Here is a 22,483-nt window from a genome sequence, read left to right as displayed (position 1 = left end):
CACACACTCGTCAAGATAACAGTAGTGGCAGTCCCCGTCAACACGGAATCTCGCGGTGTCCGAAAAATCCTTAATCATTTTTAATCACTTAATCTTGTAAAATGGGACTGGGTTACTACATCGTCACATGTACCATTCAAGCATAGTGAGTCTAAAAACTCAACAAGCATCTTAAAATACTTAACTATTACATAGTAAAAACGTAATGCATAAGCATGACTAGAACATAACATCATGCATATGAAATCATGGACATAAAATTCTTCATTTTTGTGATGCAATACATGCAATTGTGATAGCCACCATTTATGAGCACATTGGGTTCCCACGATCACAGTCGTTGTACAACAAGCATATAACATTTGTTATAGCACATACCATCCGAAGCCAATATGCGTACCTTCCTATACCGAACGTCTTTAATATGCACATTAAACATTCATTCTTTTGGAAGGGCCCCTCCGAGGCTCAATCTGGAGTACCAATCCCGTACTGCTACCATAAGAACACATACAACATCAAAATAGTTTATCATGCTCAAACATAAAATCATCATACTTCATCATAAACTTCCTAAGTCTTTATCATAAAAATTCATCATCAGGAACCTCACATAACTTTCTCATAACAGCTTCTTGGTCAGCTTCATAAACATTTCATTTCTTTAAAATGTTTCGTGCTTGAAAATCATGCATTTTATTTGAAAAAAATGAGAACATAATTTTTACATTCATAAAATTTCATGCTTTTATAATGAACATTACTTTCATGAAAATACCAACATATAATGCAATACATAGCTAAACCGATCCACGTGAGTCGTTTTTGTTTTTTAACTTCAATGCTTGAAAATATTTCCATGGAACATCTTATAAAGATTTCAAACACCTTAAAGGAACTTAAAAATTAATTTATCACTTCACAACATCATTTAAGAGAGATTTTGGGGTAAACCCCTAGTGCTGAGGCCCCCCCTAGAGGGCAACTTGGTGCTAGGGTCAGGCCTAGGTGGCGCCAGAGATTCATCCCTGGCAGCACATAAGTACCGCGGAACCTGCCAACCGCGAAAAAGAGTAAAAAATATTTCTTTGGTCTTTTTCGATCGTTTTTTACACGAATTCAAAGCATATTCACTCATCCATTGAAACTTTTTATCATACACATGTAAAACTTCAAAAACTCGAAAAAGATTCACCCAAAAAAGACCATCTTCAAAAAATTGCATCAAAACTTTTCATATTAACAACACACACCAAAAATCTGAAATTAACACATCTCTAGAAATAATTCTCAACAAATTTTATACCAAGACATCAAGAACGATTCACGCTTCACGAATATACATCATGTTCTTAAAAATCTATGAGAAGGAATACATTTACACATCAATACATATTTTCATATCAAAATACATATACTCTTGAATGGTGATTTCAAAATCGTTTAAAACTTGCCTGATTGTTGTATGTTGCTATTAACTGGTACCTCGATAGAGATTTAGCCTTGCACGAACGATATTGAGAGATGTTCTTCTTCCTTGGTGCAGAGTTTTGAAAGATAAGGGGAGAGGGAAGGGGAAGGCGACATGAATATAGAGAATGAAAAGGGAGAATTTAACGCCTACACAGTAAGTAACTAATGGGCTTGAAATTCTGCTCATTAGTCATAAATACTGACTTTTAAAATTTTCTCCTCTCAAGTTTTAAATAACTGCAACAACATTAAAATTAAAAAAAACATAAAATATTTGATTAAATCTCATTCGTAGGCTAGTCTTGTTTCCCTCATTTGAGAATTAATCACAAATATGAAAACACTAAACTAACTCGTAACATCAAAGCATCAGACACATCATATCATAACTTTTAAATCTCATAAATAAAATTCATAAAATCATTTAAAAACCCTCATGAGTGAACTAGTGGAATACTGAACCTTACAAACTATTCTACTTAAAATAATTTTGTTCTCAAAATTCAACTAACCAAACAATTTTGGATAGTGACTATGCATATCATCCCCAGTCTCCCACGTAGCATCCTCTTACAGCTGCTTACGCCACAAAACCTTAACCATTCCAATCTCTCGGTTTCATAACTTCCTGATTTTTCTTTCCACGATTTGAACTGGCATCTCTTCTTAAGACAAGTCTGGCGTTCACTGAACTGGTTCGTGGCGAATCACATGAGAATTTTCCGAGACATGCTTCTGTTGGAACGCGCGTTCTCTGATCAAACGGATGTGATACCCGGAGCAGCGGAAGTTTAAAAATTTTATTTTTCGATATGAAACGATTCCATATTGTGGGTATCAAATCCAAACGATTAAAATCTTGCAAGTAAAAATAAAAATCACAATTAAATATTTTTACCTCTTCAAGCAATGGCTTGATTATGGACTCCAACAGAATTTAATCTGCTCTTCTTGTAAATCCCGGGAACCGATGACTTGCTTGATCAATCTCCGGAATTAGGTCCACGAATGGAAAACAGAAACCCTCTGATTGATTGCACTAGAAATCAATCAGATGTTTATCGTAGAGAATAAACAGATTTGATCTGTCAATTCAGAAAGTGACTTTTCAGAATAATCACAGACTGAATTTTCTCAAAAAGGAGTAGAGGATTTCGAAAAACCCCTTAGAATATTTAGTGTGATTTTCGAAAATTCCAAGAGAGAATTATTGTGTAATTTTCGAAACCTACACACATATGAATATATAATTTCTAGACTGGATTAAGTTATATCTCTATTAGGACTCTAACTCCTTAGGGCCCATAATCCATAACTTAAGCCCAACAAGCCAAACCCGTTATTATAGAAATTAATATAAAATTCATCATGACTCCGATTGATAAACCAATTTCACCAATGTGTACAGAAACCATTTCTGCACCTTTTAAAGTCAAGATAATTTTTCTGAATCCGAATTCAGTGATTTCCAAAAATGTCCATCCCTATGTCATTTTAGGAAATTCCACTCCCTTTAGTTAAGAAGTCCAACTTCTCTTTCATTAAATTTAACTCTTTAAATTTAACTATCTCAACGGGGTTTAGTAATCCATTACTTGTGTGACCCTCAATGGTTCAGGGATACAGCTAGCCGTGGGCTCACAACTCCTTGTGACTCAGAACAACGATTTCCGACTTACCCATCAAATCATGGTAAGAGCGCCTAGCAACATCGCCCCATGATTCCCTAGGTATCACTGATAGTGCCTGCAAGAACCAGTAGGTTTTGGTTAGCGTACAGTACGGTCCCTTCATCCATATATCCCGATCGAATCAACAACCATTGGTACATCGAGAGTTGTTCGAGATTCGATAACTATGCAATGCATCTTGAAGATCAAATAGTGACATCGGATGTGCTACTAGGAAACCAAGTAACCTAAATCACATCGAGTACTCTGGCCAGAGATTTGTCACATGAATATCTCCTCAGATCGCATAGGATATCCACACTCGCAAGCGTGTGGTGAATCCTTGACAACAAAGCATCGACTCCTATATGTGTCGTAACTATACCCAATCCCGACACCTGATGACCCCATAGAGTCGGTAAATGAGTCAAAGTACAGTACTAGCATATAGAGTCTCAATGATGTTTCAAGTAGTAAGGACTAATGGTGTACAACCAAAACCGCGGACTTATCCACTCAAATAATAATAACCACTTGGAAAGTCCGAATAGGGTAGTTCGATCATTCATCATATGAATATCCATTTGCATGCTTTGAACATCTCCATGTTCATTACCAATAAAACGTGGTACTTGGCATAAAAAATGCTAGTCTCAATCTCGAGCGATCCTTATCCTTATTAGTGGACGACTCAATTGACTAGAAACTGTTTAGAATATACAGTGACTATAAGATGTGTTTTATAATAGGGATCTCTCTTTATTCACTATCTCATCTTACTTACACTATAGTATATTCAATATCTTTATCAAAACAACAATAGTATATCACAATATCACAATATGAAGAAAGATAAAGAAAATGCCATTAATGAATGTAAATTATATTAAATAAAGATTGTTTATACATAGAGTCATAAAAGCCCTTAGCCACAAGTTGGCTAACCGGGCACCCACTCTTTCAATCTCCCACTTGCCCTAAAGCCAACTAGTCATACTACGTAATCCCATTGCTTCGCGATGTTTGTCAAACAATGGTCCTGGCAAGGGCTTAGTAAGTGGATCAGCGATATTGTCTGTAGAGGCCACTCTCTCGACAGTGATGTCTCCTCTTTCCACAATCTCCCGGATGATGTGGTATTTTCTCAGTACGTGTTTGAATCTTTGATGAGACCTTGGTTCCTTTGCCTGAATAACGACACTAGTGTTGTCGCAGTACACCGGAACTGGACCAACAACTTCAGGAATTACGCCCAACTCTTGGACGAAATTCCTCATCCAAACGGCCTCTTTAGCAGCAGCTGATGCCGCAATGTATTCTGCCTCAGTGGTGGAATCCGCTGTGGTGTCCTGCTTGGAACTCTTCCAAGAGACAGCACCGCCATTGAGCATGAATACAAATCCAGAGGTTGACTTCGAGTCATCCACGTCACTTTGGAAGCTAGAGTCGGTATAGCCTTCCAATTTCAATTCTCTTCCTCCATAAACCATGAATATATTCTTAGTCCTTCTCAAGTACTTAAGAATATCCTTCACGGCTTTCCAATGCATTTGATCGGGATTGGCTTGATATCTGCTTGCGACACTCAGAGCAATTGCCACATCTGGTCTGGTAGATATCATCCCATACATGATACTACCTATGGCTGACGCATATGGTATATGTGTCATTTTCTCTATCTCCTCGTCAGTCTTGGGAGACATAGACTTGGATAGAGAAACTCCATGACACATAGGTAGATGTCCTCTCTTGGACTCATCCATAGAAAACCTCTTTAATATGGTGTCGATGTAGGTCGCTTGAGTGAGTCCTATCATTCTCTTAGATCTATCTCTATAGATCTGTATCCCTAGAATATAGGAGGCCTCACCCAAATCCTTCATCGAGAATCTACCTGATAACCATATCTTTGTTGACTGCAACATCCCTACGTCATTCCAAATGAGTAGGATGTCATCAACATAAAGCACTAAGAACGTCATCACATCCTTAACTACTTTCTTGTACACGCACGGTTCCTCCGGGTTTTTGATGAAACCAAAATTCTTTATTGTTTCATCAAATTTCTGGTTCCAACTTCTTAATGCTTGTTTGAGACCATATATTGATCTTTGAAGCTTGCATACCTTATGCTTGCTTCCCATGGATGTGAATCCCTCGGGCTGCATCATATAGATTTCTTCCTTAATGTTTCCATTAAGAAATGCAGTCTTCACATCCATTTGCCATACCTCATAGTCATACCAAGCTGCTATGGCAATAAGGATTCTTATGGACTTGAACATTGCAACTGGTGAAAAGGTTTCATCATAGTCAACTCCTTGTCTTTTAGTATAACATTTTGCGACCAATCGTGCCTTGTAGGACAGTAACTTACCATCAGGCCCAAGTTTTCTCTTGTAGATCCATTTACACCCTATTGGAACAATTCCATTGGGAGGATCTACTAAAGACCAAACTTGGTTTGTATGCATCGAGTCTATTTCCGACTGCATAGCATCAAGCCATAAATTTGAATCCGCATCAGAAATTGCTTTCTTGAAGTTTCTTGGATCACATCCAATGTCGGGTTCACTTTGATCCCCTTCAAGAAGAATACCATATCGAATAGGAGGTCTAGAAGTCCTCTCAGATCTCCTAGGTGTAGGCGTGTATTCTGAAGGTTCTTGAGGTGTGGGATCGTTATTTTGTATCTCGGGTTCTTCTCGAATTTCTTCGAGTTCTATCATCTTGCCTTTCTTATCTAATAAGAACTCCTTCTCCATAAAGGTGGCATTCCTCGAAACAAACACTTTTGTTTCAGTAGGAGGATAGAAATAATATCCGATTGAATTCTTCGGATATCCTACAAAATAACATAAGGTGGATCAACTATCCAACTTATCTCCCACTGTCTGCTTCACATAAGCAGGACATCCCCAAATCCTTAAGTACGAATACTTAGGAGCTTTGCCATTCCATAACTCGTATGGAGTTTTATCTACTGCTTTAGTGTGGACATTGTTCAACAACAATACCGCCGTTTCAAGCGCATAGCCCCAAAACGAAGGTGGGAGCTCAGTGAAGCTCATCATAGATCGAACCATGTCCAACAAAGTTCGATTGTGACGCTCCGAAACACCATTAAGCAGAGGTGTCATAGGAGGAGTCCACTGAGAGAGAATCCCATTCTCTTTTAGATAGTCCAAAAACTCGGTACTTAAGTATTCTCCACCTCGATCCGATCAAAGTGCTTTAATATTTTTTCCTAGTTTGTTCTCTACTTCAGCATTGAATTCTTTGAACTTTTCAAATGCTTCAAACTTATATTTCATCAAATATAAATACCCATAGCTAGAAAAATCATCAGTAAAGGTAATGAAGTAGGTGTGTCCAAATTTAGTACCAATACTAAATGGACCACAAACATCTGTATAGATAAAATCCAACAGATTTTGACTACGCTCAGGCTTCCCTTTGAAAGGAGATTTAGTCATTTTTCCTTTTAGGCAGGACTAACAAGTAGGTAGAGAGTTAATATCAGACATATCAAACATGCCCTCTCCCACTAGCTTGTTCATCCTCCTTGAGGAAATATGACCTAGCCTAGCATGCCAAAGGTTTGCCGGGTTTTGACTATCGTTTTTCTTTTTATTTCTTTTTATCGGTTTATCAACATAATTAATTGGAACATCTTTTAATTTTAAGTTATATAGATCATTTTAAAGTTGTCCATTTCCAATTAAACATTCATTCTTGTAAATATTACAAATCTCATTCACAAAATTGCAAGAAAAACCATCTCTATCAAGCATAGAAACAGAAATAATGTTTTTAATCAAATCTGGCACAAATAAAACATCTCTCAAAAGTAACGTAAAATTGTTCTGCAAAACTAAATAAACGTCTCCCACTGCTTTGGCTTCAACTCTGGAACCATTTCCGAGCCTCAGCTGGGTCTCACCCATCGTAAGCTTACGACTTCTTGTCATCACCTGCAAATCATTGCAAATGTGGGATCCACATCCGGTATCCAATACCCAAGAAGTAGTATTAAGTGAAATATTTATTTCAATGTAAAACATATCCTTTGCAGTTCGCAACTGCTAGAGGTATTCCTTACAGTTACGTTTCCAATGACCGGGTTTCTTGCAGTGATGACAAACATCTCCAGATATGTTCACGTTTTAAGCTTTTGTCTTGCCCTTCTTCTTTGGTACAATTTTCTTGGGTGGGGCAGAACGTTTCTTACCCTTTCCACTTGGCCCCTTCTTGGAGTAAGAAGAGGAGCCAACCAAAAGTACCGGTTTTTTCTTCTTTAATGTGGCCTCATAAGACACAAGAATATTGACCATCTCTTCAAGGGTGGCCTCTATCTTGTTCATATTGAAGTTCACCACAAATCCGCCAAACGACAAAGGAAGTGAAAGAAGCAATAAGTCCGTATTCAATTCATGCTCCAATGTCAAATCGAGTGTTACCAACTTCTCAATTAGCCCAATCATGTGTACCCCATGCTCACGGAGAGAAGTCCCATCTCGCATGCGGCATGTCATGAGCTCTTTGACGGTGGCATACCTCTCCGACCTTGATTGAGCTCCAAAAAGTTTCTTGAGGTGCATGTGTATGTCAGCAGCATTCACGGCATCCTCAAATCGCCTCTGGAGTTCATCAGACATTGAAGCTTGCATATAGCATTTAGCCTTGATATCATGGTCCCACCATTGATCAAGTTTTGCCAATTCTTCCGGACTTATATTAGCCGGTGCTTCCTTTGGAGGATTCTTTTCTAACACGTAGAAAATTTTCTCCGAGTTTAGAACAATCTTTAATTTACGGAACCATTCCGTATAGTTTGCGCCAGTTATTTTGTTTTGTTCGAGAATTGAGTATAGTGGATTGCGCGAATTCATTGTAATTGAATACTGAAAAGAAACAGACAATAATCAGTGATTGTTTAATTAATTTACTAAGACATAAAATATGGCGAGATTTAATTTTATGAATTTTACTTCCACTATTTTAACGATTTCACTACCCTCTAGTGAAAACGGGAAACTTGTTTTCTTAGTGGGAACTTGGAGTCCAATTGACAAACTATAGTCCCGAATAATATCAGCCAACCATAATTTTCAAAAGGTAGAGCCCAATTGCTTCCAAAGCAATCCCCATGTTTTTACCTCATGTCCAATAAGGGCCAAATAATATGACGCCGTTTATTATGACATGTAAAGATAACCCATCAATATTAAGTTGTGATGAACGGTCGCCATGTGGATCCCCAATAATATGAGCCAATCCCATGGGAGTTCCACCCAACTTACAACTTGTGTCGATCCAATGTACAGCTTTCCGACGAACGGCCCCCCCAATAATATGAGCCGGACCGTGCCTGCGGGTAGCATCTCATACATTGATCGTTGATGGAAGGTAGGAATATTTAAACAATATTTAAATTCCTTTTATTTATCTTGATATCAATTTTAAATCATATTTAAAAAGAGGGATTTTTAATTTTGAAAACTGTCTCATCATTTAACATTTGTATGCTTGCGGGATTCATGAAATTTAGTTCTAAACATGCATACAACTATAATATCAAATATTATATTTAGGATGATCGACTCCAATACTAATCGACCCGTGGTTGCCAATCACGAGTCTAAGTCCAATCCTAGGTGATATGAAAGTATGCAATGCAATCCTATTACATTGAGCTTCCAATTTACATTTCTTCGGTCTTTATTGTCTGCTGGGCCCACCTTTGTCTTCAAATCCTTATCTCCCACTAAGTCTAATAAATTTACAATAAATTTCGATGACAAGTAGGGGATACATATTTAAGGGTGGGTACGGGCCATAAACCAGACCCACTTTTTATTACAAATGACAATTCAAATTGGGCCATAAACCAAGCCAATTAATAAAACCCAACAACAATAAAAACAAATGTAAATAACCTAACATACAACTACAAAATTGGTCATGGCAATCGATCATCCTTTTATCCAATAATTAATTCAATAATTAAATAATTGAATAACATGCAATGACATCATAATTAAAAAGATAAAATTAAATTTTATCTTATCCTTTCATAAGATCATATCTTATCATCAATTGTACCAAAATAATTAATTTTATAAAATCTAATTTAACGGATAAAATTTATAAATTTTCAAAAAATTCAAATTTATCCAAAAATCAATTTTAAAAATTTCGAACTCAAATAATTTGACCCGATGCCTCGTGGACCAATCAAAAACAATTTTCGATCGGACCAAAAACTAAAATTTCAAATTCTTAAAAAATTAAAATTTTAATTTTTTTTTTCGGACTGCCAGGGACATTCCCGGGCAGCCCCACCTCCACGTGGGACAGGGCTGCCCACGTGGAGGTGGGCAGCTCGTCGCTGCCCTGGGTAGCGCCATGCGCTGCCCTTGGGCAGTGTTCAAGTCTCTGCCCGTGATGCCCTGTTTCCTTCAAAATTTTAATTTAAAAATTCGTTTTGTTTTTCAAAAAACCGAGGCTAAAAATTTTGTACAATCGATTAATTTTAATCGTTTGATCAAAGAATGACCTGGCTCTGATAACACTGTTGGAACGCGCGTTCTCTGATCAAACGGATGTGATACCCAGAGCAGCGGAAGTTTAAAAATTTTATTTTTCGATATGGAACGATTCCATATTGTGGGTATCAAATCCAAACGATTAAAATCTGGCAAGTAAAAATAAAAATCACAATTAAATATTTGTACCTCTTCAAGCAATGGCTTGATTATGGACTCCAACAGAATTTAATCTGCTCTTCTTGTAAATCCCGGGAACCGATGACTTGCTCGATCAATATCCGTAATTAGGTCCACGAATGGAAAACAGAAACCCTCTGATTGATTGCACTAGAAATCAATCAGATGTTTATCGTAGAGAATAAACAGATTTGATCTGTCAATTCAGAAAGTGACTTTTCAGAAAAATCACAGACTGAATTTTCTCAAAAAGGAGTAGAGGATTTCGAAAAACCCCTTAGAATATTTAGTGTGATTTTCGAAAATTCCAAGAGTGAATTATTGTGTAATTTTCAAAACCTACACACATATGAATATATAATTTCTAGACTAGATTAAGTTATATCTCTATTAGGACTCTAACTCCTTAGGGCCCATAATCCATAACTTAAGCCCAACAAGCCAAGCCCGTTATTATAGAAATTAATATAAAATTCATCATGACTCCGATTGATAAACCGATTTCACCAATGTGTACAAAAACCATTTCTGCACCTTTTAAAGTCAAGATAATTTTTCTGAATCCGAATTCAGTGATTTCCAAAAATGCCCATCCCTATGTCATTTTAGGAAATTCCACTCCCTTTAGTTAAGAAGTCCAACTTCTCTTTCATTAAATTTAACTCTTTAAATTTAACTATCACAACGGGGTTTAGTAATCCATTACTTGTGTGATCCTCAATGGTTCAGGGATACAGCTAGCCGTGGGCTCACAACTCCTTGTGACTCGGAACAATGATTTCCGACTTACCCATCGAATCATGGTAAGAACGCCTAGCAACATCGCCCCATGATTTCCTAGGTATCACTGATAGTGCCTGCAAGAACCAGTAGGTTTTGGTTAGCGTACAGTACGGTCCCTTCATCCATATATCCCGATCGAATCAACAACCATTGGTACATCGAGAGTCGTTCGAGATTCGATAACTATGCAATGCATCTTGAAGATCAAATAGTGACATCGCATGTGCTACTAGGAAACCAAGTAACCTAAATCACATCGAGTACTCTGGCCAGAGATTTATCACACTAATATCTCCTCAGATCGCATAGGATATCCACACTCGCAAGCGTGTGGTGAATCCTTGACAACAAAGCATCGACTCCTATATGTGTCGTAACTATACCCAATCCCGACACCTGATGACCCCATAGAGTCGGTAAATGAGTCAAAGTACAGTACTAGCATATAGAGTCTCAATGATGTTTCAAGTAGTAAGGACTAACGGTGTACAACCAAAACCGCGGACTTATCCACTCAAATAATAATAACCACTTGGAAAGTCCGAATAGGGTAGTTCGATCATTCATCATATGAATATCCATTTGCATGCTTTGAACATCTCATGTTCATTACCAATGAAACGTGGTACTTGGCATTTCAAATGTTAGTCTCAATCTCGAGCGATCCTTATCCTTATTAGCGGACGGTGAAAGAGTGGGTGCCCAGTGAGCCAACTTGTGGCTATGGGCTTTGATGACTCTTTGTACAAACGATCTTTTGTTTAATGTAATTTACACTTTTATTAATGGCAATGACTTTATCTTTCTTCATATTGTTATATTATGATATACTATTGTTGTTTTGATAAAGACCTTGAATATACTATAGTGTATGTAAGATGTGGTAGAACATGGGGATGTCTATCATGAAATACATCTTATAGTCACTGTATATTCTAAACTGTTCCTAGTCGATTGAGCCGTCCGATAATAAGGATAAGGATCGCTCGAGTTTGAGACTAGCATTTACGATGCGGAGTACCACGTTTCATTGGTAGTGAACATGGAGATGTTCGAAGCATGCAAATGGATATTCATAGGATGAATAATCGAACTACCCTATCCGGACTTTCCAAGTGGTTATCACTTATCGAGTGGATAAAGTCCGCGGTTTTGGTTGTACACCATTAGTCCTTACTACTTGAAACATCATGGAGACTCTATATGCTAGTACTGTGCTTTGACTCGTTTACCGACTCTATGGGGGTCATCAGGTGTCGGGATTGGGTACAGTTACAACACATATAGGAGTCGATGCATTGTTGTCAAGGATTCACCACATACTTGCGAGTGTGGATATCCTATGCGATCTGAGGAGATATTAGTGTGACGAATCTCTGGCCAGAGTACTTGATGTGATTTAAGAAATGGTTTCTTAGTAGCACATGCGATGTCACTAATTTGATCTTCAAGATGTATTGCATAGTTATCGAATCTTGAGCGACTCTCGATATACCAATGGTTGTTGATTCGATCGGGATATATGGATGAAGGGACCGTACTGTACGCTAACCAAAATCTACTGGTTCTTGTAGGCACTATCAGTGATACCTAGGGAATCATGGGGCGATGTTGCTAGGCGCTTTACCATGATTCGTTGGGCAAGTCGGAAAGTGTTGTTCCGAGTCACAAGGAGTTGTGAGCCCACGGCTAGCTGTATCCCTGAACCATTGAGGGTCACACAGTGTAATGAAGTTTTAATCCCCGTTGAGATAGTTAAATTTAAAGAGTTAAATTTAATGAATAAAGAAGTTGGACTTTTTAAATAAGAGTAAGGGAGTAGGATTTCCTAAAATGACATAGGGATGGACATTTTTGGAAACCACTGAATTCGGATTCAGGAAAATTTATCTTGACTTTATAATGTGCAGAAATGGTTTCTGTGCACATTGGTGAAATCGGTTCATCAATCGGAGTCACGATGAATTTTATATTAATTTCTGAACGTGCGGGCTTAGCTTGTCGGGCCTCAACTTATCACTAATGGGCCCTAAGCTGTTAGTGGCCTGCATTATAAATAAGTTATTGCAGTACAGAAATTACACACAACTGGTCATAATTTTGAGAGCAAAATTTCGAAAACCCTAGCCTCCTCTCTCTCAAATTCGGCCGCCCCCCTCCCTTCTCTGCGTGAGAAATTCCGGGTTGTGATTTTGAATTGCAGTCTGGAATAGCGAATCAAATTCGTTTATTCTCTTCGTAGAAAACTTCTGATAGATTTTCTAGTGCAATCTATCAGAGGGATTAAACCTCTATTCGTGGACCTGATTGAAGGAGTTCATCGGTTCCAGGGAGAGACAACAAGAGCAGAGAAATCTGTTGGAGTCCAATAATCTCGATTCGAGATTGAAGGTAAAATTTAATAATTGTTATTTAAATTTTACACACACTTATAATTTAATCGTTGAACGGTTGATACCCACACTATGGAATTGTTCCATAATAAAATTTTTAAACTTCCGCTGCACCGGGTATCAATCGTGATTGATCTGAACGCCAGTTTTCCAACAGTGGTATCAAAGCCAGGTTGCTCAGATCAAACGATTAAATTAATCGATTGTACAAAAATTTTTGAGTCTCGGTTTTTGAAACAAAATAAATATTTTTAAATAAAAAAAAAAATTTTTTCGGGGCAAAACCCGGGCAGCGATTGGATCGCTGCCCGGTGGGGCAGCAATTGTTGCTGCCCCGGGCGGCGCACGGCACCGCCCAAAGGGGGCGCACGGCGCCGCCCACGGCGGCGCACGGCGTCGCCCAGGGGCGGCGCTCAGCGCCGCCAGGGCAGCGCTCGGCGCTGCCCAGCGCAGCGCTGGGCAGCGCTGGGCGCTGCCCAGGGCGGCGCACGGCGCCGCCCATGGGCGACGCTCGGCGGCGCCAAGCGCCGCCAGGGCAGCAACTGTTGCTGCCCTAAAGGGGCAGCCGGGCTGCCCCGGCCCGCGCCCACGGGTGCGGGCCGGCCCGGGAGTGTCCCGGGCGGCCCGCGAGAAAAATTAAATTTTTATTTAAAATTAATTTTAATGTATTAAAATTTTATTTTTGGTCCGGTCAAAAATTGTTTTTGATTGGTTCACGAGATTTCGGATCGAATTGTTCGAGTCCGTAAACTTTAAAATTGATTTTTGGATAAATTTGAATTTTTGGAAAATTTTAATATTTTATCCTTAAATTGAATTTTGAAATCAATTATTTTTGGTACAATTGATGATAAGATTTGATCTTATGAATATATTGAGTAAAATATGATTTTATCCATAAAATTGGATTTTGTAGATAAAATATGATTTTATTTGATAAAGAGATAAAATATGATTTTATATGTAAAATGAGATTTTATATATAAAATATGATTTTATCCTGTTTAAATTTGAATTGCCACTGCATGTTATCCAATAAATTAATTTTGAATTAAATGTTATTGGATAAGGATGATCGATTGCCATGACCAATTTTGTAGGTGTATGTTAGGAATTTACATTTGTTTTTATTGTTGTTGGTTTTATTAATGGGCCTGGTTTATGGCCCAGTATGAATGTCATATGTAATAAAAGTGGGCTTGGTTTATGGCCCGTTCCCACCCCCTAAAAATGTATCCCCTACTTGTCATTGTTATTTATTGTAAATACATTAGATTTAGTGGGAGATCAAGATTTGAAGATGGTGGGCCCAGCAGACAATAAAGACAGAAGAAATGTAAATTGGAAGCACATGTAATAGGATTGCATTGCATACTGCATATTACCTAGGATTGGACTAAGACTCGTGATTGGCAACCACGGGTCAATTAGAAATGGAATCGATCATCCTATATAATATATGATATTATGATTGTATGCATGTTTTAGACATAATTGCGTGAATCCGGCAAGCATGCAATAATTTGAAATTGATGAGACAAATTTTTATAATTAAAAATCCCTCATTTTAAATATGATTTAAAATTGATATCAAGATAAATAAAGGAAATTTAAATTTGTTTAAATATTCCTACCTTCCATCAACGGTCAATGTATGAGATGCTACCCGCGGATACGGTCCGGCTCATATTATTGGGGGGGCCCGTCCGTCGGAAAGCTGTACATTGGATCGACACATGTTGTAAGTTGGGTGGAACTCCCATGGGATCGGCTCATATTATTGGGGGATCCACATGGCGACCGTCCATCACAACTTAATATTGATGGGTCATCTTGACATGTCACTATAAACGGCGTCATATTATTGGGCCCTTATTGGACATGAGGTAAAAACATGGGGGTTGCTTTGGAAGCAATTGGGCTCTACCTTTTGAGAATTATGGTTGACTGATATTATTCGGGACCATAAGTTTGTCAATTGGACTCCATGTTCTCACTAAGGAAAAGTTTCCCGTTTTCACTAGAGGGTAGTGAAATCGTTAAAATAGTGGGAGTGAGATTCATAAAATTAAATTCGCCTATTTTATGTCTTAGTAAATTGCTTAAACAATCATTGATATATGTCTGTTTTTCTTTTCAGTATTTCATACGATGAATTCGCGTAATCCTTTATTCTCGATCCTCGAACAAAACAAGTTGACTGGCGCAAACTATACGGAATGGTTCCGGAAGTTGAAGATTGTCTTGACTTCGGAGAAGATGCTCTACGTGTTAGAGAAATCACCTCCGAAGGAAGCACCAGCTGACGTAAGTTCGGAGGAATTGGCCAAACTTGATGCATGGTGGGACCATGACATCAAGACCAAATGCTATATGCAAGCCTCGATGTCTGATGAACTCCAGAGGCGATTTGAGGACACCGTGAATGCTGCTGACATTCACGCTCAACTCAAGGAACTTTTTGGGGCTCAATCGAGGGCTGAAAGGTTCGCTAATATTAAGGAGCTGATGACGTGTCGCATGCGTGAAGGGACTTCGGTCCGTGATCATGGGGTACGAGTGATTTGGCTCATACAAAAGTTAGCGACCCTTGATTTGGTGTTGGAGCATGAACTCAACGTGGATTTACTGCTTCTGTCTCTTCCTTCTTCGTTTGACGGATTTGTGGTAAATTTTAATATGAACAAGATAGAGGCCACCCTTGAAGAGATGGTCAATATGCTTGTGACATATGAATCCACACTAAAGAAGGATAAACCAGCTTTCTTGGTGGGCTCCTCATCTTCTGCTAAGAAGGGGCCAAGTACGAAGGGTAAGAAACGTTCTGTCCCACCCAAGAAAGTCGAACCCGAGAAGAAGCACAAGACAAAGGCTTCAAACAATTGAAAATCCAAGGATGTTTGTCATTACTGCAAGAAGCCCGGTCATTGGAAGCGCAACTGCAAGGAATATCTAGAGCAGTTGGGAACTGCAAAGGGTATGTTCTATATTGAAATAAACATTTCACTTAATACTACTTCTTGGGTATTGGATACCGGATGTGGATCTCACATTTGCAATGATTTGCAGGTGATGACAAGAAGTCGCAGGCTTAGAATGGGTGAGACCCAGCTGAGGCTCGGGAATGGTTCCAGAGTTGAAGCTACAGCCATTGGAGATGTTTGTTTAATTTTGCAGAACGGTTTTAAGTTATTTTTAAGAGATGTTTTATTTGTTCCGGATTTAATTAAAAACATTATTTCTGTTTCTATGCTAGATAGAGATGGTTATTCTTGCAATTTTGTGAATGGGATTTGCAATATTTACAAGAATGAATGTTTGATTGGAAATGGACAACTTGAAAACGATCTATACAACTTAAAACTAAAAGACGTTCCAATAAATTATATTGATAAACCGGCGACAACAAACAAAAGGAAAATCGATAGTCAAAACCCGGCAAACCTTTGGCACGCTAGACTAGGTCATATTTCCTCAAGGAGGATGAACAAGCTAGTGGGAGAGGGCATGTTTGATATGTCTGATATTAACTCTCTACCTACTTGTGAATCCTGCCTAAAAGGGAAAATGACTAAATCTCCTTTTAAGGGGAAACCTGAGCGTAGTCAAAATCTGTTGGATTTGATCCATACAGATGTTTGTGGTCCATTTAGAGTTGGGACTCAACATGTCCACACCTACTTCATTACCTTTACTGATGATTATTCAAGGTATGGGTATTTATATTTGATGAAATATAAGTCTGAAGCATTTGAAAAGTTCAAAGAATTCAAGGCTGAAGTAGAAAACAAGCTAGGTAAAAGTATTAAAGCACTTCGATCGGATCGAGGTGGAGAATACTTGAGTACCGAGTTTTTGGACTATCTAAAAGAGAATGGGATTCTCTCTCAGTGGACTCCTCCTATGACACCACAGCTGAATGGTGTATCGGAGCGTCGTAATCGAACTTTGTTGGACATGGTTCGATCCATGATGAGCTTCACTGAGCTTCCACCTTCGTTTTGGGGCTATGCGCTTGAAACGGCGGTATTGTTGTTGAACAACGTCCACACTAAAGCAGTGGACAAAACACCATACGAGTTATGAAATGGCAAAGCTCCTAAGTATTCGTACTTGAGGATTTGGGGATGTCCTGCTTACGTGAAGCGGACAGTGGGAGATAAGTTGGATAGTCGATCCAGCTTATGTTATTTTGTAGGGTATCCGAAGAATTCAATCGGATATTATTTCTATTATCCTGCTGAAACAAAGGTGTTTGTTTCTAGGAATGCCACCTTCTTGGAGAAGGAGTTCTTATTGGATAAGAAAGGCGAGATGATGGAACTCGAAGAAGTTCGAGAAGAACCCGAAATACAAAATAACGATCCTACGCCTCAGGAACCATTACTGAACACGCCTGAACCTAGAAGATCCGAGAGGACTTCTAGACCTCCTGTTCGATATGGTCTTCTTCTTGAAGGGGATCAAGATGAACCCGACATTGGATGTGATCCAAGAAACTTCAAGGAAGCAATTTCTGATGCGGATTCAAATTTATGGCTTGAAGCTATGCAGTCTGAATTGGATTCAATGCATACAAACCAAGTTTGGTCTTTAGTAGATCCTCCTGATGGAATTGTTCCAATAGGGTGTAAATGGATCTACAAGAGAAAGCTTGGGCCTGATGGTAAGGTATTGACCTACAAGGCGCGATTGGTGGCGAAAGGTTACACTCAAAGACAAGGAGTTGACTATGATGAAACCTTTTCACCAGTTGCAATGTTCAAGTCCATAAGAATCCTTATTGCCATAGCTGCATGGTATGACTATGAGATATGGCAAATGGATGTGAAGACTGCCTTTCTTAATGGAGACATTAAGGAAGAAATCTATATGAAGCAGCCAGAGGGGTTCACATCCATGGGAAGCGAGCATAAGGTATGCAAGCTTCAGAGATCAATTTATGGTCTAAAACAAGCATCAAGAAGTTGGAACCAGAAATTTGATGAAACAATAAAAGATTTTGGTTTCATCAAGAACCCGGAGGAACCGTGCGTGTACAAGAAAGTAGTTAAGGATGCTGTGACATTCTTAGTACTTTATGTTGATGACATCCTACTCATTGGGAATGATGTAGGGATGTTGCAGTCAACAAAGATATGGTTATCAGGTAGATTCTCGATGAAGGATTTGGGTGAGGCATCCTACATTCTTGGGATACATATCTATAGAGATAGATCTAAGAGAATGATAGGACTCACTCAATCAACCTACATCGACACCATATTGAAACGGTTTTCAATGGATGGGTCCAAGAGAAGACATCTACCCATGTGTCATGGAGTTTCTTTATCCAAGTCTATGTGTCCCAAGACTGATGCAGAGATAGAGAATATGACACATGTACCATATGCGTCAGCTATAGGTAGTATCATGTATGGGATGATATCTACCAGACCGGATGTAGCATTTGCTCTGAGTGTCACGAGCAGATATCAGGCTAATCCTGGTCAAATGCATTGGAAAGCCGTGAAGGACATTCTTAAGTACTTGCGAAGGACTAAGAATATGTTCATGGTATATGGAGGACGAGATCTGAAATTGGAAGGCTATACCGACTCTAGCTTCCAAAGTGACGTGGATGACTCGAAGTCAACCTCTGGATTTGTGTTCATGCTCAATGGCGGTGCTGTCTCTTGGAAGAGTTCCAAGCAGGACACCACAGCGGATTCCACCACTGAGGCTGAATACATTGCAGCATCAGCTGCTGCTAAAGAGGCCGTTTGGATGAGGAAGTTCGTCCAAGAGTTGGGCGTCATTCCTGAATTTGTTGGTCCAGTCCCGGTGCACTGTGACAACACGGGTGCCGTTGCTCAAGCAAAGGAACCAAGGTCTCATCAAAGATCCAAACACGTACTGAGGAAATACCACATCATCTGGGAGATTGTGGAAAGAGGAGACATCACTGTCGAACGAGTGGCCTCTGCAGACAATATCGCTGATCCGCTTACTAAGCCCTTGCCAGGACCATTGTTTGACAAACATCGCGAAGCAATGGGTCTACGTAGTATGACTAGTTGGCTATAGGGCAAGTGGGAGATTGAAAGAGTGGGTGCCCAGTGAGCCAACTTGTGGCTATGGGCTTTGATGACTCTTTGTACAAACGATCCTTTGTTTAATGTAATTTACACTTTTATTAATGGCAATGACTTTATCTTTCTTCATATTGTTATATTATGATATACTATTGTTGTTTTGATAAAGACCTTGAATATACTATAGTGTATATAGATGTGGTAGAACATGGGGATGTCTATCATGAAATACATCTTATAGTCACTGTATATTCTAAACTGTTCCTAGTCGATTGAGCCGTCCGATAATAAGGATAAGGATCGCTCGAGTTTGAGACTAGCATTTACGATGCGGAGTACCACGTTTCATTGGTAGTGAACATGGAGATGTTCGAAGCATGCAAATGGATATTCATAGGATGAATAATCGAACTACCCTATCCGGACTTTCCAAGTGGTTATCACTTATCGAGTGGATAAAGTCCGCGGTTTTGGTTGTACACCATTAGTCCTTACTACTTGAAACATCATGGAGACTCTATATGCTAGTACTGTGCTTTGACTCGTTTACCGACTCTATGGGGGTCATCAGGTGTCGGGATTGGGTACAGTTACAACACATATAGGAGTCGATGCATTGTTGTCAAGGATTCACCACATACTTGCGAGTGTGGATATCCTATGCGATCTGAGGAGATATTAGTGTGACGAATCTCTGGCCAGAGTACTTGATGTGATTTAAGAAATGGTTTCTTAGTAGCACATGCGATGTCACTAATTTGATCTTCAAGATGTATTGCATAGTTATCGAATCTTGAGCGACTCTCGATATACCAATGGTTGTTGATTCGATCGGGATATATGGATGAAGGGACCGTACTGTACGCTAACCAAAATCTACTGGTTCTTGTAGGCACTATCATACCTAGGGAATCATGGGGCGATGTTGCTAGGCGCTTTACCATGATTCGTTGGGCAAGTCGGAAAGTGTTGTTCCGAGTCACAAGGAGTTGTGAGCCCACGGCTAGCTGTATCCCTGAACCATTGAGGGTCACACAGTGTAATGGAGTTTTAATCCCCGTTGAGATAGTTAAATTTAAAGAGTTAAATTTAATGAATAAAGAAGTTGGACTTCTTAAATAAGAGTAAGGGAGTAGGATTTCCTAAAATGACATAGGGATGGACATTTTTGGAAACCACTGAATTCGGATTCAGGAAAATTTATCTTGACTTTATAATGTGCAGAAATGGTTTCTGTGCACATTGGTGAAATCGGTTCATCAATCGGAGTCACGATGAATTTTATATTAATTTCTGAACGTGCGGGCTTAGCTTGTCGGGCCTCAACTTATCACTAATGGGCCCTAAGCTGTTAGTGGCCTGCATTATAAATAAGTTATTGCAGTACAGAAATTACACACAACTGGTCATAATTTTGAGAGCAAAATTTCGAAAACCCTAGCCTCCTCTCTCTCAAATTCGGCCGCCCCCTCCCTTCTCTGCGTGAGAAATTCCGGTCTGTGATTTTGAATTGCAGTCTGGAATAGCGAATCAAATTCGTTTATTCTCTTCGTAGAAAACTTCTGATAGATTTTCTAGTGCAATCTATCAGAGGGATTAAACCTCTATTCGTGGACCTGATTGAAGGAGTTCATCGGTTCCAGGGAGAGACAACAAGAGCAGAGAAATCTGTTGGAGTCCAATAATCTCGATTCGAGATTGAAGGTAAAATTTAATATTGTTATTTAAATTTTACACACACTTATAATTTAATCGTTGAACGGTTGATACCCACACTATGGAATTGTTCCATAATAAAATTTTTAAACTTCCGCTGCACCGGGTATCAATCGTGATTGATCTGAACGCCAGTTTTCCAACAGACGGCTCAATTGACTAGGAAATGTTTAGAATATAAAGTGACTATAAGATGTGTTTCATAATAGTGATCTCTCTTTATTCACTATCTCATCTTACTTACACTATAGTATATTCAAGGTCTTTATCAAAACAACAATAGTATATCCCAATATTACAATATGAAGAAAGATAAAGAAAATGCCATTAATGAATGTAAATTATATTAAACAAAGATTGTTTATACATAGAGTCATAAAAGCCCTTAGCCACAAGTTGGCTAACCGGGCACCCACTCTTTCAACTTCCTCAACATGGAGATGTGAAATACGTTTTGTACGCATGATAAGTTCGAAGGTAAAACAAATCTTTAAGGTTGAGCCTCATCTTTTTCTAGGATCTCGAAAGATCCTATATATCTCGGACTCAGCTTCCCTTTCTTTCTAAACCTCATACTTCCTTCAGAGGTGACACCTTCAGTAAGACGTGATCTCCAACTTCAAACTCCAACTCCCTACGCCGCTAGCCGGCATAGCTTTTTTGATGGCTCTAGGCTGTCTGCATTCTATATTTTATTGTGGCCACTAGACTGACTATTTGAGCCACTATATCATGCCCCAAAACTGCTCGTTTTCCTACCTCATCCCAATGCAAAGGAGTTCTACACCTCCTCCCATACAAGGCTTCATACAGGGCCATACCAATCGTCGGTTGGTAACTATTATTGTAGGTGAGCTCCAAAAGAAGCAACTTCGACTCCAACTTCCTTTGAATTCGATTACACAGTCCTGATCATATCCTCAATAATTTGGATAACTCGCTCTGACTGCCCATTTTTCTGTGGGTGGAATGTTGTACTAAATGCCAAATTTGTACCTAACACACGGTTCAAACTCCCCCAAAACCATGAAGTAAACCTAGGGTCTCTGTCAGACATTATCCTGGCTTGAATTCCATGTAATCTGACTATATCCCTGATAAACAACTTCGCATACTGATTCATTGATAAATTAGTCTTAACTGGCATAAAATGAGCTAAAATTTTCAATATATTAACTATCACCCAAATGGAATTCATCCCTCATTTAGTAATCGGCAATCTTACCAAGAAATCCATGGTGACATCCTCCCACTTCTACGTGGAAAGTGGAAGCGGTTTCAGAAGTCCTGCTGTCCTCTGATGCTCGGCTTTAACCTGTTTCCATGTGAGACACTCGTTCATGAACTTAACAATATCTTTCTTCATGCCTGGCCACCAAAACAACGACTACAGATCCTTAAAAATCTTTTACTCCAAGGATGAATCGAATACGAAGCAGTATACGCTGCGGTCATCACATGAGTCCTCAGTGAGTCCACTACTGGCACCCACATTCTACCCTTGTACTGAATGATCCCATTCTTCACTATATACAAGGTTCTACCCTTTGCCTTATCTTTGCCCTTCTACTCAACCAATTGTTTATCCAAAGCTTGACCTGTTCGAATCCTGTCGAGCAAACTTGGTACAACTGTCAAGGCTGATA

The sequence above is a fragment of the Henckelia pumila genome, chromosome 1 (genome assembly GCF_033568475.1).
Source record: "Henckelia pumila isolate YLH828 chromosome 1, ASM3356847v2, whole genome shotgun sequence".
NCBI lineage: Eukaryota > Viridiplantae > Streptophyta > Magnoliopsida > Lamiales > Gesneriaceae > Henckelia > Henckelia pumila.
The sequence above is the reverse complement of the archived record's forward strand: the minus strand, read 5'-3'. Positions refer to the sequence as shown.